Genomic DNA, 18085 nt, shown 5'->3' on the forward strand with positions numbered 1-18085 from the left:
GAGCAGGCTGGCTAACCTAATGAGGAGGGTTTTAAACTAGGTTCACCGGGGAAAGGAGACCAAAGCCCTGAGGTAAGTGGGCAAGCGGGATACCAGGAGGAAGCACAGGCAGGAACGTCTGTGAGGGGAGGGCTCCTACCTAAAACTGAGAATGAGGGACGATCAGCAGGTTATCTCAAGTGCCTATATACAAATGCACAAAGCCTTGGAAACAAGCAGGGAGAACTGGAGGTCCTGGTGAAGGCAAGGAATTATGACATAATTGGAATAACAGAGACTTGGTGGGATAACTCACATGACTGGAGTACTGTCATGGATGGTTATAAACTGTTCAGGAAGGACAGGCAGGGCAGAAAAGTGGGGGAGTAGCACTGTATGTAAGGGAGCAGTATGACTGCTCAGAGCTCCGGTATGAAACTGCAGAAAAACCTGAGTGTCTCTGGATTAAGTTTAGAAGTGTGAGCAACAAGAGTGATGTAGTGGTGGGAGTCTGCTATAGACCACCGGACTAGGGGGATGAGGTGGATGAGGCTTTCTTCCGGCAACTCACAGAAGCTACTAGATCGCACACCCTGGTTCTCATGGGCGACTTTAATCATCCTGATATCAGCTGGGTGAGCACTACAGCAGTGCACAGACAATCCAGGAAGTTTTTGGAAAATGTAGGGGACAATTTCCTGCTGCAAGTGCTGGAGGAGCCAATTAGGGGGAGAGCTTTTCTTGACCTGCTGCTCACAAACCGGGAAGAATTAGTAGGGGAAGCAAAAGTGGATGGGAACCTGGGAGGCAGTGACCATGAGATGGTCGAGTTCAGGATCCTGACACAGGGAAGAAAGGTAAGCAGCAGAATACGGACCCTGGACTTCAGGAAAGCAGACTTCGACTCCCTCAGGGAACTGATGGGTAGGATCCCCTGGGGGAATAACATGAGGGGGAAAGGAGCCAGGAGAGCTGGCTGTATTTCAAAGAATCCCTATTGAGGTTACAGGGACAAACCATCCCGATGTGTCGAAAGAATAGTAAATATGGCAGGCGACCAGCTTGGCTTAACAATGAAATCCTTGCGGATCTTAAACATAAAAAAGAAGCTTACAAGAAGTGGAAGATTGGACAAATGACCAGGGAAGAGTATAAAAATGTTGCTCGGGCATGTAGGAATGAAATCAGGAGGGCCAAATCGCACCTGAAGCTGCAGCTAGCAAGAGATGTTAAGAGTAACAAGAAGGGTTTCTTCAGGTATGTTGGCAACAAGAAGAAAGCCAAGGAAAGTGTGGGCCCCTTACTGAATGAGGGAGGCAACCTAGTGACAGAGGATGTGGAAAAAGCTAATGTACTCAATGCTTTTTTTGCCTCTGTCTTCACGAACAAGGTCAGCTCCCAGACTCCTGCACTGGGCAGCACAGCATGGGGAGGAGGTGACCAGCCCTCTGTGGAGAAAGAAGTGGTTAGGGACTGTCATAAATATAAAGGGAAGGGTAAACCCCTTTGAAATCCCTCCTGGCCAGGGGAAAGCTCCTCTCACCTGTAAAGGGTTAAGAAGCTAAAGGTAACCTCGCTGGCACCTGACCAAAATGACCAATGAGGGGACAAGATACTTTCAAAAGCTGGGAGGAGGGAGAGAAACAAAGGGTCTGTGTCTGTCTGTATGCTGCTTTTGCCAGGGACAGAACAGGAATGGAGTCTTAGAACTTTTAGTAAGTAATCTAGCTAGGTATGTGTTAGATTATGATTTCTTTAAATGGCTGAGAAAAGAATTGTGCTGAATAGAATAACTATTTCTGTCTGTGTATCTTTTTTGTAACTTAAGGTTTTGCCTAGAGGGGTTCTCTATGTTTTTTTAATCTAATTACCCTGTAAGATATCTACCATCCTGATTTTACAGGGGGGATTTCTTTATTTCTATTTACTTCTATTTTCTATTAAAAGTCTTCTTGTAAAAAAACTGAATGCTTTTTCATTGTTCTCAGATCCAAGGGTTTGGGTCTGTGGTCACCTGTGCAAATTGGTGAGGCTTTTTATCCAACATTTCCCAGGAAAGGGGGGGTGCAAGTGTTGGGAGGATTGTTCATTGTTCTTAAGATCCAAGGGTCTGGGTCTGTAGTCACCTAGGCAAATTGGTGAGGCTTTTTACCAAACCTTGTCCAGGAAGTGGGGTGCAGGGTTTTTGGGAAGTATTTTGGGGGGAAAGACGCGTCCAAACAGCTCTTCCCCACTAACCAGTATTAGTTTGGTGGTGGTAGCAGCCATTCCAAGGACCACGGGTGGAATACTTTGTACCTTGGGGAAGTTTTGACCTAAGCTGGTAAAGATAAGCTTAGGAGGTTTTTCATGCAGGTCCCCACATCTGTACCCTAGAGTTCAGAGTGGGGGAGGAACCTTGACATGGTGGCATAGTGGTGGGATTAACCTGAAATCATTTTGAGATCCAGTTGAGATTTTTTGAACTAGAAATACAGATTTTAAAAGAAATTTTTTTTTCCTTTGGAAAGCAGCTGAAACTGAAAGCTGAAACTGTGGCCAAGCAGAGACAAAAGGGGATTATCTTTGTGAATTGCAGGTTTTCTTTGCCTGGAGGCAGGGTACTTAACTCCTGCAGGGAAATTCACAGTCTTCCAACCCAGAGTTTTTTTTTCTTTTCTTCCTAAAAGTAAATAGGGGGTGTGTGTTCTACCCATTTGCTTTTTCTTTGGGCTGGATAAGCAGGTTTCCAAGTAGTTGGAATTTTTTTGCTTTAAGTTGGGCCCAGAGCAGAGACAAGGGAATTGTCTTTTTCTGTAGGCTGACAATCACTATCAGAGAATAGGTATTCTATTCCAGCACAGCAAAATTTTACAGCCAAGTTTTGTTTGTTTATTTCTAAACCTCGGGTGTAAAGTTAGTTAAAAACAGAGAGGTTAGAATGACCAAATCCTCAGCTCGACTACAGCTGGAATTAGCCAAATTTCAGGCTGAGGAAAGACAAAGGGAACATGAAAGACAGATAGAACTCATGCGGCTGAAGAAGGAACAAGAAAGGGAGGCAGCGAGAGAAGCAGAACAACACCAAGCGGCTGCTCACAGGAGAGCTATGGAAGCAAGGGACAAAGAACTGGAGGAGAAGGAAAAAGAGAGGAAGTATGTGGAGGAGATGGAGAAGATAAAGGCTCAGCAGAATATCCCAACAAACCCTAGTAATCCTTCTCCAAGTACCACTTCCCATCCCAGAAAGTTCCCCACCTACAAGGCAGGCGATGATACTGAGGCCTTCCTAGAAAACTTCGAAAGGGCCTGCCTTGGGTACAACATCTCTACTGACCAATACATGGTAGAGCTGAGGCCGCAGCTCAGTGGACCCTTAGCTGAGGTGGCAGCTGAAATGCCTAAAGAACACATGAACAAGTATGAACTGTTTAAATCCAAGGCGAGAGTCAGAATGGGGATAACACCCGAGCAGTCTCGTCGGAGGTTCAGAGCCCTAAGGTGGAAACCAGACATGTCATTTACCCGACATGCCTACCACATTGTGAAACATTGGGATGCCTGGATATCAGGAGCAAGTGTTGAATCTCCAGTAAATTTGCCCTTCCTAATGCAAATGGAACAATTCTTAGAGGGTGTTCCTGAGGAAATAGAAAGATACATCCTAGATGGGAAACCCAAAACTGTAATCGAGGCAGGAGAGATTGGAGCCAGATGGGTGGAGGTGGCAGAGAAGAAGAAAACTGGTCGCAGTTGGAGCGGAGACCAGAAGGGACCACCCCAGACCACACCCTATTACCGGGGGCCGCCCAAGGCCCCACCTACCTCCCAAAGAACCCTCCAGACCCCTTATCGTCCTGCCACCCCGTTCTCCAGCAACCCTCCTCGCCCCAGTGACCCGTCAGCTGGACGATGTTTTAAATGTAACGAGCTGGGGCATGTAAAAGCCAACTGCCCCAAGAACCCCAACAGATTACAGTTCATTGCACCGGAATCACACCAGAGGTCCACAGGCCCAGATACCTCCCAGATACCCTTGGAGCGGAGGGAAACTGTGAGTGTGGGCGGGAAGAAGGTCACCGCGTGGAGGGACACCGAAGCACAAGTGTCAGCTATCCATGCTTCCTTAGTGGACCCAAATTTAATCAACCCAGAGATCCAAGTGACGATTCAACCCTTCAAGTCCAACTCTTTCAATTTGCCTACAGCCAAGTTGCCTGTCCAGTACAAGGGCTGGTCAGGAATGTGGACTTTTGCAGTCTATGATGATTATCCCATCCCCATGCTGTTGGGGGAAGACTTGGCCAATCATGTGAAGCAGGCCAAGAGGGTGGGAATGGTCACCCGCAGCCAGGCTAAACAAGCCGTGAGGCCTAGCTCTGTTCCGGAAACTTCTATCAGGACCCAGTCAGAGGTGATGGACCCGGACCCCAGGCCAATGTCTGCAACAGCAGTAGTGGATCCAGTCCCAGAGACCCAGACGGAACCAGTCCCAGAACCGGAACCAGCCGAACAACCAACACCAGACCCCGTGCCAGCACTGAATCCAGTACTTGCAACCTCAACACCAGAGGGCCCCACCGAACCTGAACTGGCAGCAGCCGATAACCCTACACAAGAGGCTCAGCCGGAGCCTGAATCCCAACCTAGTGCACCAGCGGAGAGCGGTTCACAGTCAACAGAAACAGCTCCATCCCCTATATCGCTTCCAGAGGGACCAAGCCTAGGTCCACAATCCAATGAGGAACTGATGTCCCCAGCATCAAGGGAACAGTTCCAGACCGAACAGGAAGCAGATGAAAGCCTCCAGAGAGCTTGGACGGCGGCACGGAGCAACCCACCACCTCTCAGCTCTTCTAATCGATCCAGGTTTGTTGTAGAAAGAGGACTTTTATACAAGGAAACTCTTTCTGGTGGACACCAGGAAGACTGGCATCCTCAGAGACAGTTGGTAGTTCCAACTAAATACCGGGCCAAGCTCTTGAGCTTAGCCCACGATCACCCTAGTGGCCATGCTGGGGTGAACAGGACCAAAGACCGTTTGGGGGGGTCATTCCACTGGGAGGGAATGGGCAAGGATGTTTCTACCTATGTCCAGTCTTGTGAGGTGTGCCAAAGAGTGGGAAAACCCCAAGACCAGGTCAAAGCCCCTCTACAACCACTCCCCATCATTGAAGTTCCATTTCAGCGAGTAGCTGTGGATATTCTGGGTCCTTTTCCGAAAAAGACAGCCAGAGGAAATCAGTACATACTGACTTTCATGGATTTTGCCACCCGATGGCCGGAAGCAGTAGCTCTAAGCAACACCAGGGCTAAAAGTGTATGCCAGGCACTAGCAGACATTTTTGCCAGGGTAGGTTGGCCCTCCGACATCCTCACAGATGCAGGGACTAATTTCCTGGCAGGAACTATGAAAAACCTTTGGGAAGCTCATGGGGTAAATCACTTGGTTGCCACTCCTTACCACCATCAAACAAATGGCATGGTGGAGAAGTTTAATGGAACTTTGGGGGCCATGATACGTAAATTCGTAAATGAGCACTCCAATGATTGGGACCTAGTGTTGCAGCAGTTGCTCTTTGCCTACAGAGCTGTACCACATCCCAGTTTAGGGTTTTCCCCATTTGAACTTGTATATGGCCGTGAGGTTAAGGGGCCATTGCAGTTGGTGAAGCAGCAATGGGAGGGATTTACACCTTCTCCAGGAACTAACATTCTGGACTTTGTAACCAACCTACAAAACACCCTCCGAACCTCTTTAGCCCTTGCTAAAGAAAACTTACAGGATGCTCAAAAAGAGCAAAAAGCCTGGTATGATAAACATGCCAGAGAGCGTTCCTTCAAAGTAGGAGACCAGGTCATGGTCTTAAAGGCGCTCCAGGCCCATAAAATGGAAGCATCGTGGGAAGGGCCATTCATGGTCCAGGAGCGCCTGGGAGCTGTTAATTATCTCATAGCATTCCCCACCTCCAACCGAAAGTCTAAGGTGTACCATATTAATTCTCTAAAGCCCTTTTATTCCAGAGAATTAAAGGTTTGTAAGTTTACAGCCCAGGGAGGAGACGACGCTGAGTGGCCTGAAGGTGTCTACTATGAAGGGAAATGTGCTGGTGGTGTGGAAGAGGTGAACCTCTCCATGACCCTTGGGCGTATGCAGCAACAGCAGATCCAGGAGCTGTGCACTAGCTACGCGCCAACGTTCTCAGCCACCCCAGGACTGACTGAACGGGCATACCACTCCATTGACACAGGTAGTGCTCACCCAATTAGGGTCCACCCTTACCGGGTGTCTCCTCAAGCTAGAACTGCTATAGAACGGGAGATCCAGGATATGTTACAGATGGGTGTAATCTGCCCCTCTGAAAGTGCATGGGCATCTCCAGTGGTTCTAGTCCCCAAACCAGATGGGGAAATACGTTTTTGCGTGGACTACCGTAAGCTAAATGCTATAACTCGCCCAGACAACTATCCAATGCCACGCACAGATGAACTATTAGAGAAACTGGGACGGGCCCAGTTCATCTCTACCTTGGACTTAACCAAGGGGTACTGGCAGGCACCGCTAGATGAATCTGCCAAGGAAAGGTCAGCCTTCATCACACATCTCGGGCTGTATGAATTTAATGTACTCCCTTTCGGGCTGCGAAATGCACCCGCCACTTTCCAAAGACTTGTAGATGGTCTCCTAGCGGGATTAGGAGAATATGCAGTCGCCTACCTTGATGACGTGGCCATATTTTCGGATTCCTGGGCAGACCACCTGGAACATCTACACAAAGTCCTTGAGCGCATAAGGGAGGCAGGACTAACTGTTAAGGCTAAGAAGTGTCAAATAGGCCTAAACAGAGTGACTTACCTTGGACACCAGGTGGGTCAAGGAACTATCAGCCCCCTACAGGCCAAAGTGGATGCTATCCAAAAGTGGCCTGTCCCAAAGTCAAAGAAACAGGTTCAATCCTTCTTAGGCTTGGCTGGTTATTACAGACGATTTGTACCGCACTACAGCCAAATCGCTGCCCCACTGACGGACCTAACCAAAAAGAAACAGCCAAATGCTGTTCAGTGGACCGGAAAGTGTCAGAAGGCCTTTAACAAGCTTAAAGCGACACTCATGTCTGACCCTGTACTAAGGGCCCCAGACTTTGACAAACCGTTCCTAGTAACCACAGATGCATCCGAGCGTGGTGTGGGAGCAGTTTTAATGCAGAAAGGACCTGATCAAGAATTCCACCCTGTAGTGTTTCTCAGCAAAAAACTGTCTGAGAGGGAAAGCAACTGGTCAGTCCCTGAAAAAGAATGTTATGCCATTGTCTACGCTCTGGAAAAGCTACGCCCATATGTTTGGGGACGGCGTTTCCACCTGCAAACCGACCATGCTGCACTGAAGTGGCTTCACACCGTCAAGGAAACTAACAAAAAACTTCTTCGGTGGAGTTTAGCTCTCCAAGATTTTGATTTCGACATCCAACACATCTCAGGAGCTTCTAACAAAGTGGCTGATGCACTCTCCTGTGAAAGTTTCCCAGAGTCAACTGGTTAAAATCGTCCTTGAGATGTGGAAAATATTGTTAGTCTTTATGTACTTGGTAGTATATTTAGAGATGCATGTGTCTTATTAACTCTGTTTTTCCTAGAGCTCCAGGAAGAAATCCCAGCCAGTGTTTCACCCTAGCTGAGATTTGGGGGGCGTGTCATAAATATAAAGGGAAGGGTAAACCCCTTTGAAATCCCTCCTGGCCAGGGGAAAGCTCCTCTCACCTGTAAAGGGTTAAGAAGCTAAAGGTAACCTCGCTGGCACCTGACCAAAATGACCAATGAGGGGACAAGATACTTTCAAAAGCTGGGAGGAGGGAGAGAAACAAAGGGTCTGTGTCTGTCTGTATGCTGCTTTTGCCAGGGACAGAACAGGAATGGAGTCTTAGAACTTTTAGTAAGTAATCTAGCTAGGTATGTGTTAGATTATGATTTCTTTAAATGGCTGAGAAAAGAATTGTGCTGAATAGAATAACTATTTCTGTCTGTGTATCTTTTTTGTAACTTAAGGTTTTGCCTAGAGGGGTTCTCTATGTTTTTTTAATCTAATTACCCTGTAAGATATCTACCATCCTGATTTTACAGGGGGGATTTCTTTATTTCTATTTACTTCTATTTTCTATTAAAAGTCTTCTTGTAAAAAAACTGAATGCTTTTTCATTGTTCTCAGATCCAAGGGTTTGGGTCTGTGGTCACCTGTGCAAATTGGTGAGGCTTTTTATCCAACATTTCCCAGGAAAGGGGGGGTGCAAGTGTTGGGAGGATTGTTCATTGTTCTTAAGATCCAAGGGTCTGGGTCTGTAGTCACCTAGGCAAATTGGTGAGGCTTTTTTACCAAACCTTGTCCAGGAAGTGGGGTGCAAGGTTTTGGGAAGTATTTTGGGGGGAAAGACGCGTCCAAACAGCTCTTCCCCAGTAACCAGTATTAGTTTGGTGGTGGTAGCGGTCATTCCAAGGACCACGGGTGGAATACTTTGTACCTTGGGGAAGTTTTGACCTAAGCTGGTAAAGATAAGCTTAGGAGGTTTTTCATGCAGGTCCCCACATCTGTACCCTAGAGTTCAGAGTGGGGGAGGAACCTTGACAGGGACTATTTAGAAAAGCTGGACGTGCACAAGTCCATGGGGCCGGATGCGTTGTATCCGAGAGTGCTAAAGGAGTTGGCGGCTGTGATTGCAGAGCCATTGGCCATTATCTTTGAAAACTCATGGCGATCGGGGGAAGTCCCGGGTGACTGGAAAAAGGCTAATGTAGTGCCCATCTTTAAAAAAGGGAAGAAGGAGGATCCTGGGAACTACAGGCCTGTCAGTCTCACCTCAGTCCCCGGAAAAATCATGGAGCAGGTCCTCAAGGAATCAATCCTGAAGCACTTACACGAGAGGAAAGTGATCAGGAACAGTCAGCATGGATTCACCAAGGGAAGGTCATGCCTGACTAATCTAATCGCCTTCTATGATGAGATTACTGGTTCTGTGGATGAAGGGAAAGCAGTGGATGTATTGTTTCTTGACTTTAGCAAAGCTTTTGACACAGTCTCCCACAGTATTCTTGTCAGCAAGTTAAAGAAGTATGGGCTGGATGAATGCAGTTTAAGGTGGGTAGAAAGTTGGCTAGATTGTCGGGCTCAACGGGTAGTGATCAATGGCTCCATGTCTAGATGGCAGCTGGTATCAAGTGGAGTGCCGCAAGGGTCGGTCCTGGGGCCGATTTTGTTCAATATCTTCATAAATGATCTGGAGGATGGCGTGGATTGCACTCTCAGCAAATTTGCGGATGATACTAAACTAGGAGGAGTGGTAGATATGGTGGCAGGTAGGGATAGGATACAGAGGGACCTAGACAAACTGGAGGATTGGGCCAAAAGAAATCTGATGAGGTTCAACAAGGATAAGTGCAGGGTCCTGCACTTAGGACGGAAGAATCCCATGCACTGCTACAGACTAGGGACCGAATGGCTAGGCAGCAGTTCTGCAGAAAAGCACCTAGGGGTGACAGTGGAGAAGAAGCTGGATATGAGTCAACAGTGTGCCCTTGTTGCCAAGAAGGCCAATGGCATTTTGGGATGTATAAGTAGGGGCATAGCCAGCAGATCAAGGGACGTGATCGTTCCCCTCTATTCGACATTGGTGAGGCCTCATCTGGAGTACTATGTCCAGTTTTGGGCCCCACACTACAAGAAGGATGTGGAAAAATTGGAGAGAGTCCAGCGAAGGGCAACAAAAATGATTAGGGGTCTGGAACACATGACTTATGAGGAGAGGCTGAGGGAACTGGGATTGTTTAGTCTGCAGAAGAGAAGAATGAGGGGGGATTTGATAGCTGCTTTCAACTACCTGAGAGGTGGTTCCAAAGAGGATGGTTCTAGACTATTCTCAGTGGTAGAAGAGGACAGGACAAGGAGTAATGGTCTCAAGTTGCAGTGGGGGAGGTTTAGGTTGGATATTAGGAAAAACTTTTTCACTAGGAGGGTGGTGAAACACTGGAATGCGTTACCTAGGGAGGTGGTAGAATCTCCTTCCTTAGAAGTTTTTAAGGTCAGGCTTGACAAAGCCCTGGCTGGGATGATTTAATTGGGGATTGGTCCTGCTTTGAGCAGGGGGTTGGACTAGATGACCTCCAGAGGTCCCTTCCAACCCTGATATTCTATGATTCTATGAGACATACTAGGATCCTAACACTGAGTAAAGGAGGGAGAGGAAGCTAGATTAGATAATCTTTTAAACTTTAAAAGTTAAAAGGTGCTTAGATAACATGTTGTGTGTTTATACCAGGCTTACTACCGCTTCTGATCTTCAAATCCATCAATGATTTAGGATCCTGATACATCAGTGACCACATCTACATCTATGACTTCTTATGACCTACACAATTATGGACTTCACAGTGGATCTGATTTAATGCCTTTGACTTATATCCATCTACTGGTCTCCCAGGTCTTGTCATCTTTAAATAGTGTCCCATTCTTCCTTGATGTCTTTATTTATACTAATGACCACATCTCAGAATGTTAATTATCAATCAGTGACCAGTCTAATAGGATGGGTTTCGCTCACTCTAGGCAGGAACAACTCTTAAAAGCAATTAGGATTCAAATAGGTCAATTACTTTTTTACTTAGTATGTGACAAGATTTTTCCAACTTTCAGTTCTCAGCTCTAAGGCAGAATGTTTAATAGTGCTTATACTGCAAATATAAAAATTAAAATACAAATACAGCTGAATCAATTAAGTGTACTTGTGTCATGATGACAACTGTAGTATGCATACATTTTGTAAATATGTTGAGGTTAACCTTTCCTCCTGACTTTACTAAAATACACGTATTCTAGTGGCAGGAGACCAGTGAAACTAAAATAATGAACCAATTTGTAGCATTATGAATTGCTAATCAATAGACACTTTGCATGGTAACCTTTTTAGAAAAATGTAATTGAACATTTTACATGCTACTTATTAAATTGATAAGCTGTCTATTTAAAGCAGAGAGGTGACTCACAGGCTCTATATACATAAACCACTTTCAAATACTTATAAATTATGAGGTAGTTTCACAACTTTACTAATGATTCAGGATTGAGACAGATCCTTGATATTCTTGTTCCTATCTTTTCTATGTTAGTCCTTTTGTATTTTTTTTCCTTTCCAGCATAACAACTTTTATCTAGCTAGAGAGACTTCAGGCTTGCAAAGTTTAATAGTTGTGGCTAAACTAGATATTTTTTTTTAAGAACTCATTAGTATAGTTGAAGCAGTACCAGTGTTGTAATGCAAATCCTATAACTTCACTTTTTCAGTTGTTCATAACTTTCTCAGACAAATGTCTTTTGGCTGAGTCTTCCATGCTACATGGAATTTTTCAGTAAAATCCAGTTTGAACAAGGATTTTTTAAATGGTTGAGTCCTTTCATTCATCAGATGTCCTGAACATTTTACTTTGGTGTTTTAATTTAACTGGAGAGACTGAAATTTCTTAGTGGAAAGCCAGCAAATTGAAGTGTATGAATGTGTGTGTAGAGTTTCAACATAGTGGCTTATCTGGCAGTCAATAAGTAGGTACAAAACTAGGTGAAAATACCATGCAAAATGCAAAGGACAAATTATCGAAAGTACACTTAAAAATTCATAGCCATTGTAAGGAACAATTCTATTTTTTTGTTTTTCCACACAAATGTGTAGGGGCTAGAGAAGTGGGAAATTGTGATAACACTAACTATGGATCCAGTACCAAATGTTGATAATGTGTATATTCTGTCATTGAAAAAAGAAACTGAAGCTTAGCTTTATGAAAGGGTTGTAAGCTGTATTTTTGCCACTTTATATATGTTATGGTATAGTTAACAGTGAAAAAAATCATGATGTGCCTATGTACATTAAGGAAATCAGTAAAAGGTGATGTCAGAGTGCTTCTTTATCAAAGAGATGGGTTATTTGCTGTGTGCAAACTATCATCCATTTAAAGCTTCAGTGATTTCTTTCCTGCGCTATTAGTTATTCCATTTGCTTAGTGAAATATGATGTAATATTCATGGCTCATAAATCTTTTCTCTGATGTTAACTATGAAATTTATCAGTACTTCATTTCCTACTCCCATGTGATTCTAGTTCAGTCAGCTTGATAGGGAGTCATGATTTTTAAAGTATTGCAACCCTTATCTTTATCATACTGTCATTAACTGTGACCTTGAGTTTACACAAATCCATACAAAAGAAAGACTTTATATATTTTTGAATGTGCGTTATTTTGACTCCTGCTTTATAATATGAATTATCTTCTTTTTTATGTAAGACAAGAGCACCTTAACAAGAAAAAATGTATTGAACTACACTGAGGCCTTGTGGAAGGGTATTTCCTTCAGGAGAACTACAACATGGATGAACTAGGCCATATTTTACATTTTGTTACCTCACTGTAAATCTGCAGAAACTCCATTGACATCAGTGGAGTGAGAGTGGATTTTCAGAACCACCAGAACATGGCCCAATGTGTTTATAAAATGGCAGTATGCCAATTTGTTCCCCAAAGGAGCATAAAGACTGCCATTAGTTACTTGAGCTGCAAACATCGCAGAGGAACTGAAAGGGCAGCCAGATATTGGCAACGAATAGGGGAGCCACAGTCTGGGCCTGCTCCATAAACTGGCAACTGGGGGTGGGAAGAAGGAAGTCATTACACTGGCCCTAGAACATAAAAGATTGCCCATGTTGGAATGATCCTACCAGGGCCAGTTACACCGGCTACCTGGCCAGATTTCACCAGCAGTGCAGTACAAAGCTGCCACACCACACCCCAGAACTCGACCACACAGGCTGACAGAAGTTCCCTGAATTCAAAGCCTCAAAAATGTGTGAGTTTTAGTTGAAAAATGAAGCTTTTAATGTCACTGTGTGACCTTTGTGATTTATTTCAAAGTCATATATACATTCATAACAACTTAAGATCATAAGGAAAGTCATCCCTGGTCAGAGCAATGATCCATCTAGCCCGGTATCCTGTCCCTGACCCTGGCCAATGCCAGATGCTTTTGGCAGTTGGAGATTTAGGGACTCCCAGAGCATGGGGTTGCATTTCTGACCATCTTGACTTGATAGACCTATCCTCCAGGAACTTATCTAGTTCTTTTTTTTTTTAATCCAGTTATACTTTTGGCCTCCACAACATCCAGTGGCCATGAATGCCACAGGTTGACTGTGTTATGGGTGAAAAAATACTTCCCTTTTGTCTGTTTTAAACCTGCTGCCTATTAATTTCATCAGATATCCCTTAGTTCTTCTGTTCTGTGACAGGGTAAATAACACTTCCTAATTCACTTTCTCTGTCCTGTTCATGGTTGCATCGATCTCACATAGTCTCTCTTAGTCATCTAATCCTAAAATGAACGGTCCCAGCCTTTTCCTCATATGGAAGCTATTCCATCCTCCTAATACCTTTTGTTGCTTTTCTCCACATCTTTTCCAATTCTAATCTCTCTTTTGAGATAGAGCGACTAGAACTGTACGTGGTATTCAAGGTGTGGGAGTACCATCGATTTATAGAGTGGCATTATGACATTTTGTGCCATATCATCTATCCCTTTCCTAAGGCTCCTAACATTCTGTTAGCTTTTTTGACTGCCGCTGCACGTTGAGCAGAGAGCTATCCATGATGACTCGAAGATCTCTTTCTTGAGTGGTAACAGCTCATTTAAAATGCATCATTCTGCATGCATAGTTGGGATTGTTTTCTCCAATGTGCATTACTTTGTACTCATCAACATTGAAGTCATCTGCCATTTGTTGTCCATTCATCCAATTTAGTGAGATCCCTTGTTAACTTCACGATCATCTTTGGACTTAACGGTCTTGAGTAATTTTGTATCCTCTGCAAATTTTGCCACCTCACTGTTCACCCCCTTTTCCAGATCATTTATGAATATGATGAACAGTACTGGTCCCCATGCAGATCTTTGGGGGACCCCACTATTTACCTGTCTTCATTGTGAAAACTGACTGTTTATTCCTACCCTTTGTTTCCTATCTTTTAACCAATTACTGATCCACAATAGGACCTTCCCCCTTGTCCCTTGACTGCTTACTTTGCTTCAGAGTCTTTGATGAAGGACCTTGTCAAAAGCTTTCTGAAAGTCCAAGTACATTATATCCACTGGATCACTCTTGTCCACATGCTTGTTGACTCTCTCAAAGAATTCTAATAAACTGGTGAGGCATAATTTCCCTTTTCAAAAGCCATATCTGACTCTTCCCATAAGAATTGCAAATTAGGGAGGATAAATTGTGAAGGGCAACTGTTAAATATAGTGATCAGATTATTTACATTATATCTGTAGTAAGGAATCAATATCTGACTCACCAGATAGGAAACAAATAAATTGATTCTAGGTTACAATATAGACATTTAAAAATACATATTTGTTTATTGCAGAGTTCATTATCACTGTATTTCTTAACTCAACTAGGAAGAAATGATCAGATATGGCATTGGATATCTATGCTGCTCTGAGACTTTAACAGTTTTGTTAATGAGAATTAAAGGACCCTGTTTTATAAATAATTACACGCACAGTTTTGCAGGTGCAAACAGCTTTGAGCACTTTCTAAAGCTCACAGGTATCTACCTGTCTGAATGTGCCTGCCAATGACTTATATATTAACATTTTAGACAAAAAAATTGGAGAGAGGATTGACTCCCCTTTAAAAATCTAGGTCAAAATATACTCTCATTGGGCACAAAACCACTTTTGTCCTGGAACTGATTCTATACTGAATACTACATCTATAATGAATCTACTTTATTGGGGCACATTATTATTCCCATGTTACTCCATGACCAAATATAAAGAAGATTTTATTACAGGAGTCAGGTTATTGAAATTGTGAACTTATCACAAGAATATATTCTACATGCTGTACTACCAAGTTGTTAAATGTCAGTCAAAAACAATGTCATTGGTATAGCATCAGTTGCTTACCTGAGGCAATACTTATTTGTCCATTAGCAACTGTTTGATTATCTTACACACTTCTTGTTGTTTAAAGGAATTCAATCTGCATTTCTGTATTACTTGCTTATAAGAAGATTGCTGCAAATGATATGGTTGCTATTGAAATCTGACAATGTGCTTCAGAAATCACCATCTGTATCATTTGGACTGACATCATAAGTGACTTATGATCATTACAATACAGGAAAAAGATTACTTGTGATACTATAATGAGAAAACAATTTCTGTACAAGACTAAGGGGAACCAGTGCTGTTGCTGATGTAAAAAGCAGTGTGAGACTATAACTAATTAAAATGCAATTTGTAGTGAATGCAGTGATGTATAACTGAAGTCATGTAAGTTTTGCCACCAGTACAAAGTAAATTATAGACAAACGCTCAGAGTTCAGAGTTCTCATGTGATCTGTTAAAATCACAAATACTACCAGTGTAAAGTATGGTTCTATTGAAACATGACTGTAAAAATACAGGTTTCAGAGTAGCAGCCATGTTAGTCTGTATTCGCAAGAAGAAAAGGAGTACTTGTGGCACCTTAGAGACTAACCAATTCATGCATCCGATGAAGTGAGCTGTAGCTCACGAAAGCTTATGCTCAAATAAATTGGTTAGTCTCTAAGGTGCCACAAGTCCTCCTTTTCTTTTTGTAAAAATACAATAATGAAGTTCTATACTTCACGTCTCTCACTGACTTCCAGATCATTTTTCTTCTTTTTTTAAGTAAAAGGATGCTTACCTCTCCCTCCACCCCCCCGCCGATTCCGAGCCCTGTGGCCTCAACTTTGGATCTGAGAGTCAATCTGTGCTTTTTCCTGCCCACAAATCACTACTAGCCACACTGAGTCAATGAGGTAACCTGTAGCACAGAGAGGTTATTTGTGCAAGGTCAAATCAAGTCAGTTGCAGGTCCAAGTATGAAACCCAGATCACCTACTACTCTGCTTTATCCATCAGCCAATGCTTCCTCCTCTTTAAACTCTGAGGTGTTGGACACATGCCACAGGGGAAAGATGAAGTTACTTCACAACCCATAATGTTTTAATCTGTACTCAGGTGGAAATAAACAAACAGGGAATGGAGAGGAGATCTCCCACATTAATTAACATTAATCAATGTAAACGATAATTTTCTTTAAAACAACTGAAGCAATTTTCTTCAAATGTGACTTGGTTTATGGTTCTCTTTCAAACTTAAAAAAGTCAAATCAAGTCTGAAGAACATATTCACTCTATTGCAACTTAATGTAAGGTTGTATCACAAATTCCATTTGCTATTATACTGCATATTTGAAAAATATGTTAGAGTCCGGCTAGGCTCATGCAAAAAGTGACCTTGCTTTAAGTCACAAGCCTGAGGGATCTAAAATATAGCTGAGCTTTCAACTTGTACCTCGGCATTTCCCAGATATGAAGTGCTTTATTTGCAACCTAAATATTTTATTAATATTAGGGGGGTTATTGCATGGTATGTCCTTTGAACATTTTTGTTTGCTGGACGGTGCAGAAATTAGTGCAAGACAAAGAAATAACTTACCTACATATGTTGAAAATTCCTTGACAGGGAGGTGTTTGTTTGTCTTTATACTTCTGGAGTCCTGCTGCATTTGATAAAAGCTTCAGAATCTCTCCTATGCCAGAATTTAGACCACCTCAAAGAAGAGAGAAATCCAAAGTTAAACTATGACAGGTTTCAGAGTAGCAGCCGTGTTAGTCTGTATTCGCAAAAGGAAAAGGAGTACTAGTGGCACCTTAGAGACTAACCAATTTATTTGAGCATAAGCTTTCATGAGCTACAGCTCGCTTCATCGGATGCATTCAGTGGAAAATACAGTGAGGAGATTTATATACACACAGAACGTGAAACAATGGGTGTTACCATACACACTGTAAAGATAGTGATCACTTAAGATGAGCTATTACCAGCAGGAGAGCAGGGGGGAGAAAACCTTTTGTAGTGATAATCAAGGTGGGCCATTTCCAGCAGCCTAATCACTTCAGCCACACTATCAGAGACTCGTTCACCGGCACATCTACCAATGTGATATATGCCATCATGTGCCAGCAATGCCCCTCTGCCATGTACATTGGTCAAACTGGACAGTCTCTACGTAAAAGAATAAATGGACACAAATCAGATGTCAAGAATTATAACATTCATAAACCAGTCGGAGAACACTTCACTCAATTTCGGACCTAAAGGTCACAATATTACAACAAAAAGACTTTGAAAACAGACTCCAACGAGAGACTGCTAAATTGGAATTAATTTGCAGACTGGATAAAATTAACTTAGGCTTGAATAGAGACTGAATAGAGACTTGAATAGAGACTGGGAGTGGATGTGCCATTACACATTTCCCCATGTTTATTTCCTTCCCGTCCCCCCCCCCCCCCCCGCTCCTCAGAGGTTCCTGTTAACTGCTGGAAATGGCCCACCTTGATTATCACTACAAGAGGTTTTCTCCCCGCGCCCCCTTCCCCCCGCTCTCCTGTTGGTAATAGCTCATCTTAAGTGATCACTCTCCTTACAGTGTATATGATAACACCCATTTTTTCATGTTCTGTGTGTATATAAATCTCCTCACTGTATTTTCCACTGAATGCATCGGATGAAGTGAGCTGTAGCTCACGAAAGCTTATGCTCAAATAAATTGGTTAGTCTCTAAGGTGCCACTAGTACTCCTTTTCTTTTTAAAGTTCAACTATGTCACAGTGTCCCCTTAGTTTTTAAGTGCTCTTCTTTATACGATAAAAACCCTAACCCTTGTAAAAGCAAATTGTATTAAGCAATGTGTGAAATCTACCCATTTAAACACTTAAAACTGTCAGACTAGTGAACTATTATTTTTCAGACTTACATTTGCTTATTCTTTGGATTTCAAAGAGATTAAAAAAAGAAGCCAAGTTATATCTGTAGATGTGTTTGAGTCATGTTTTTTTCACCCCAACACAATTCAAAAGTGACTTAAGTGGTTTTGGTCAACCATTCCAACTAAATTTCACCTCAGAGCTGGGCTCAAGCACAGAAAATTTCAGCCAAAAAGAATTAGTCTGAGAAAGCTATGAGCAAGTGGAAAAAATACAGTAGAACTCCAGTTGT

Source organism: Eretmochelys imbricata, chromosome 3, assembly GCF_965152235.1.
Source record: "Eretmochelys imbricata isolate rEreImb1 chromosome 3, rEreImb1.hap1, whole genome shotgun sequence".
NCBI lineage: Eukaryota > Metazoa > Chordata > Testudines > Cheloniidae > Eretmochelys > Eretmochelys imbricata.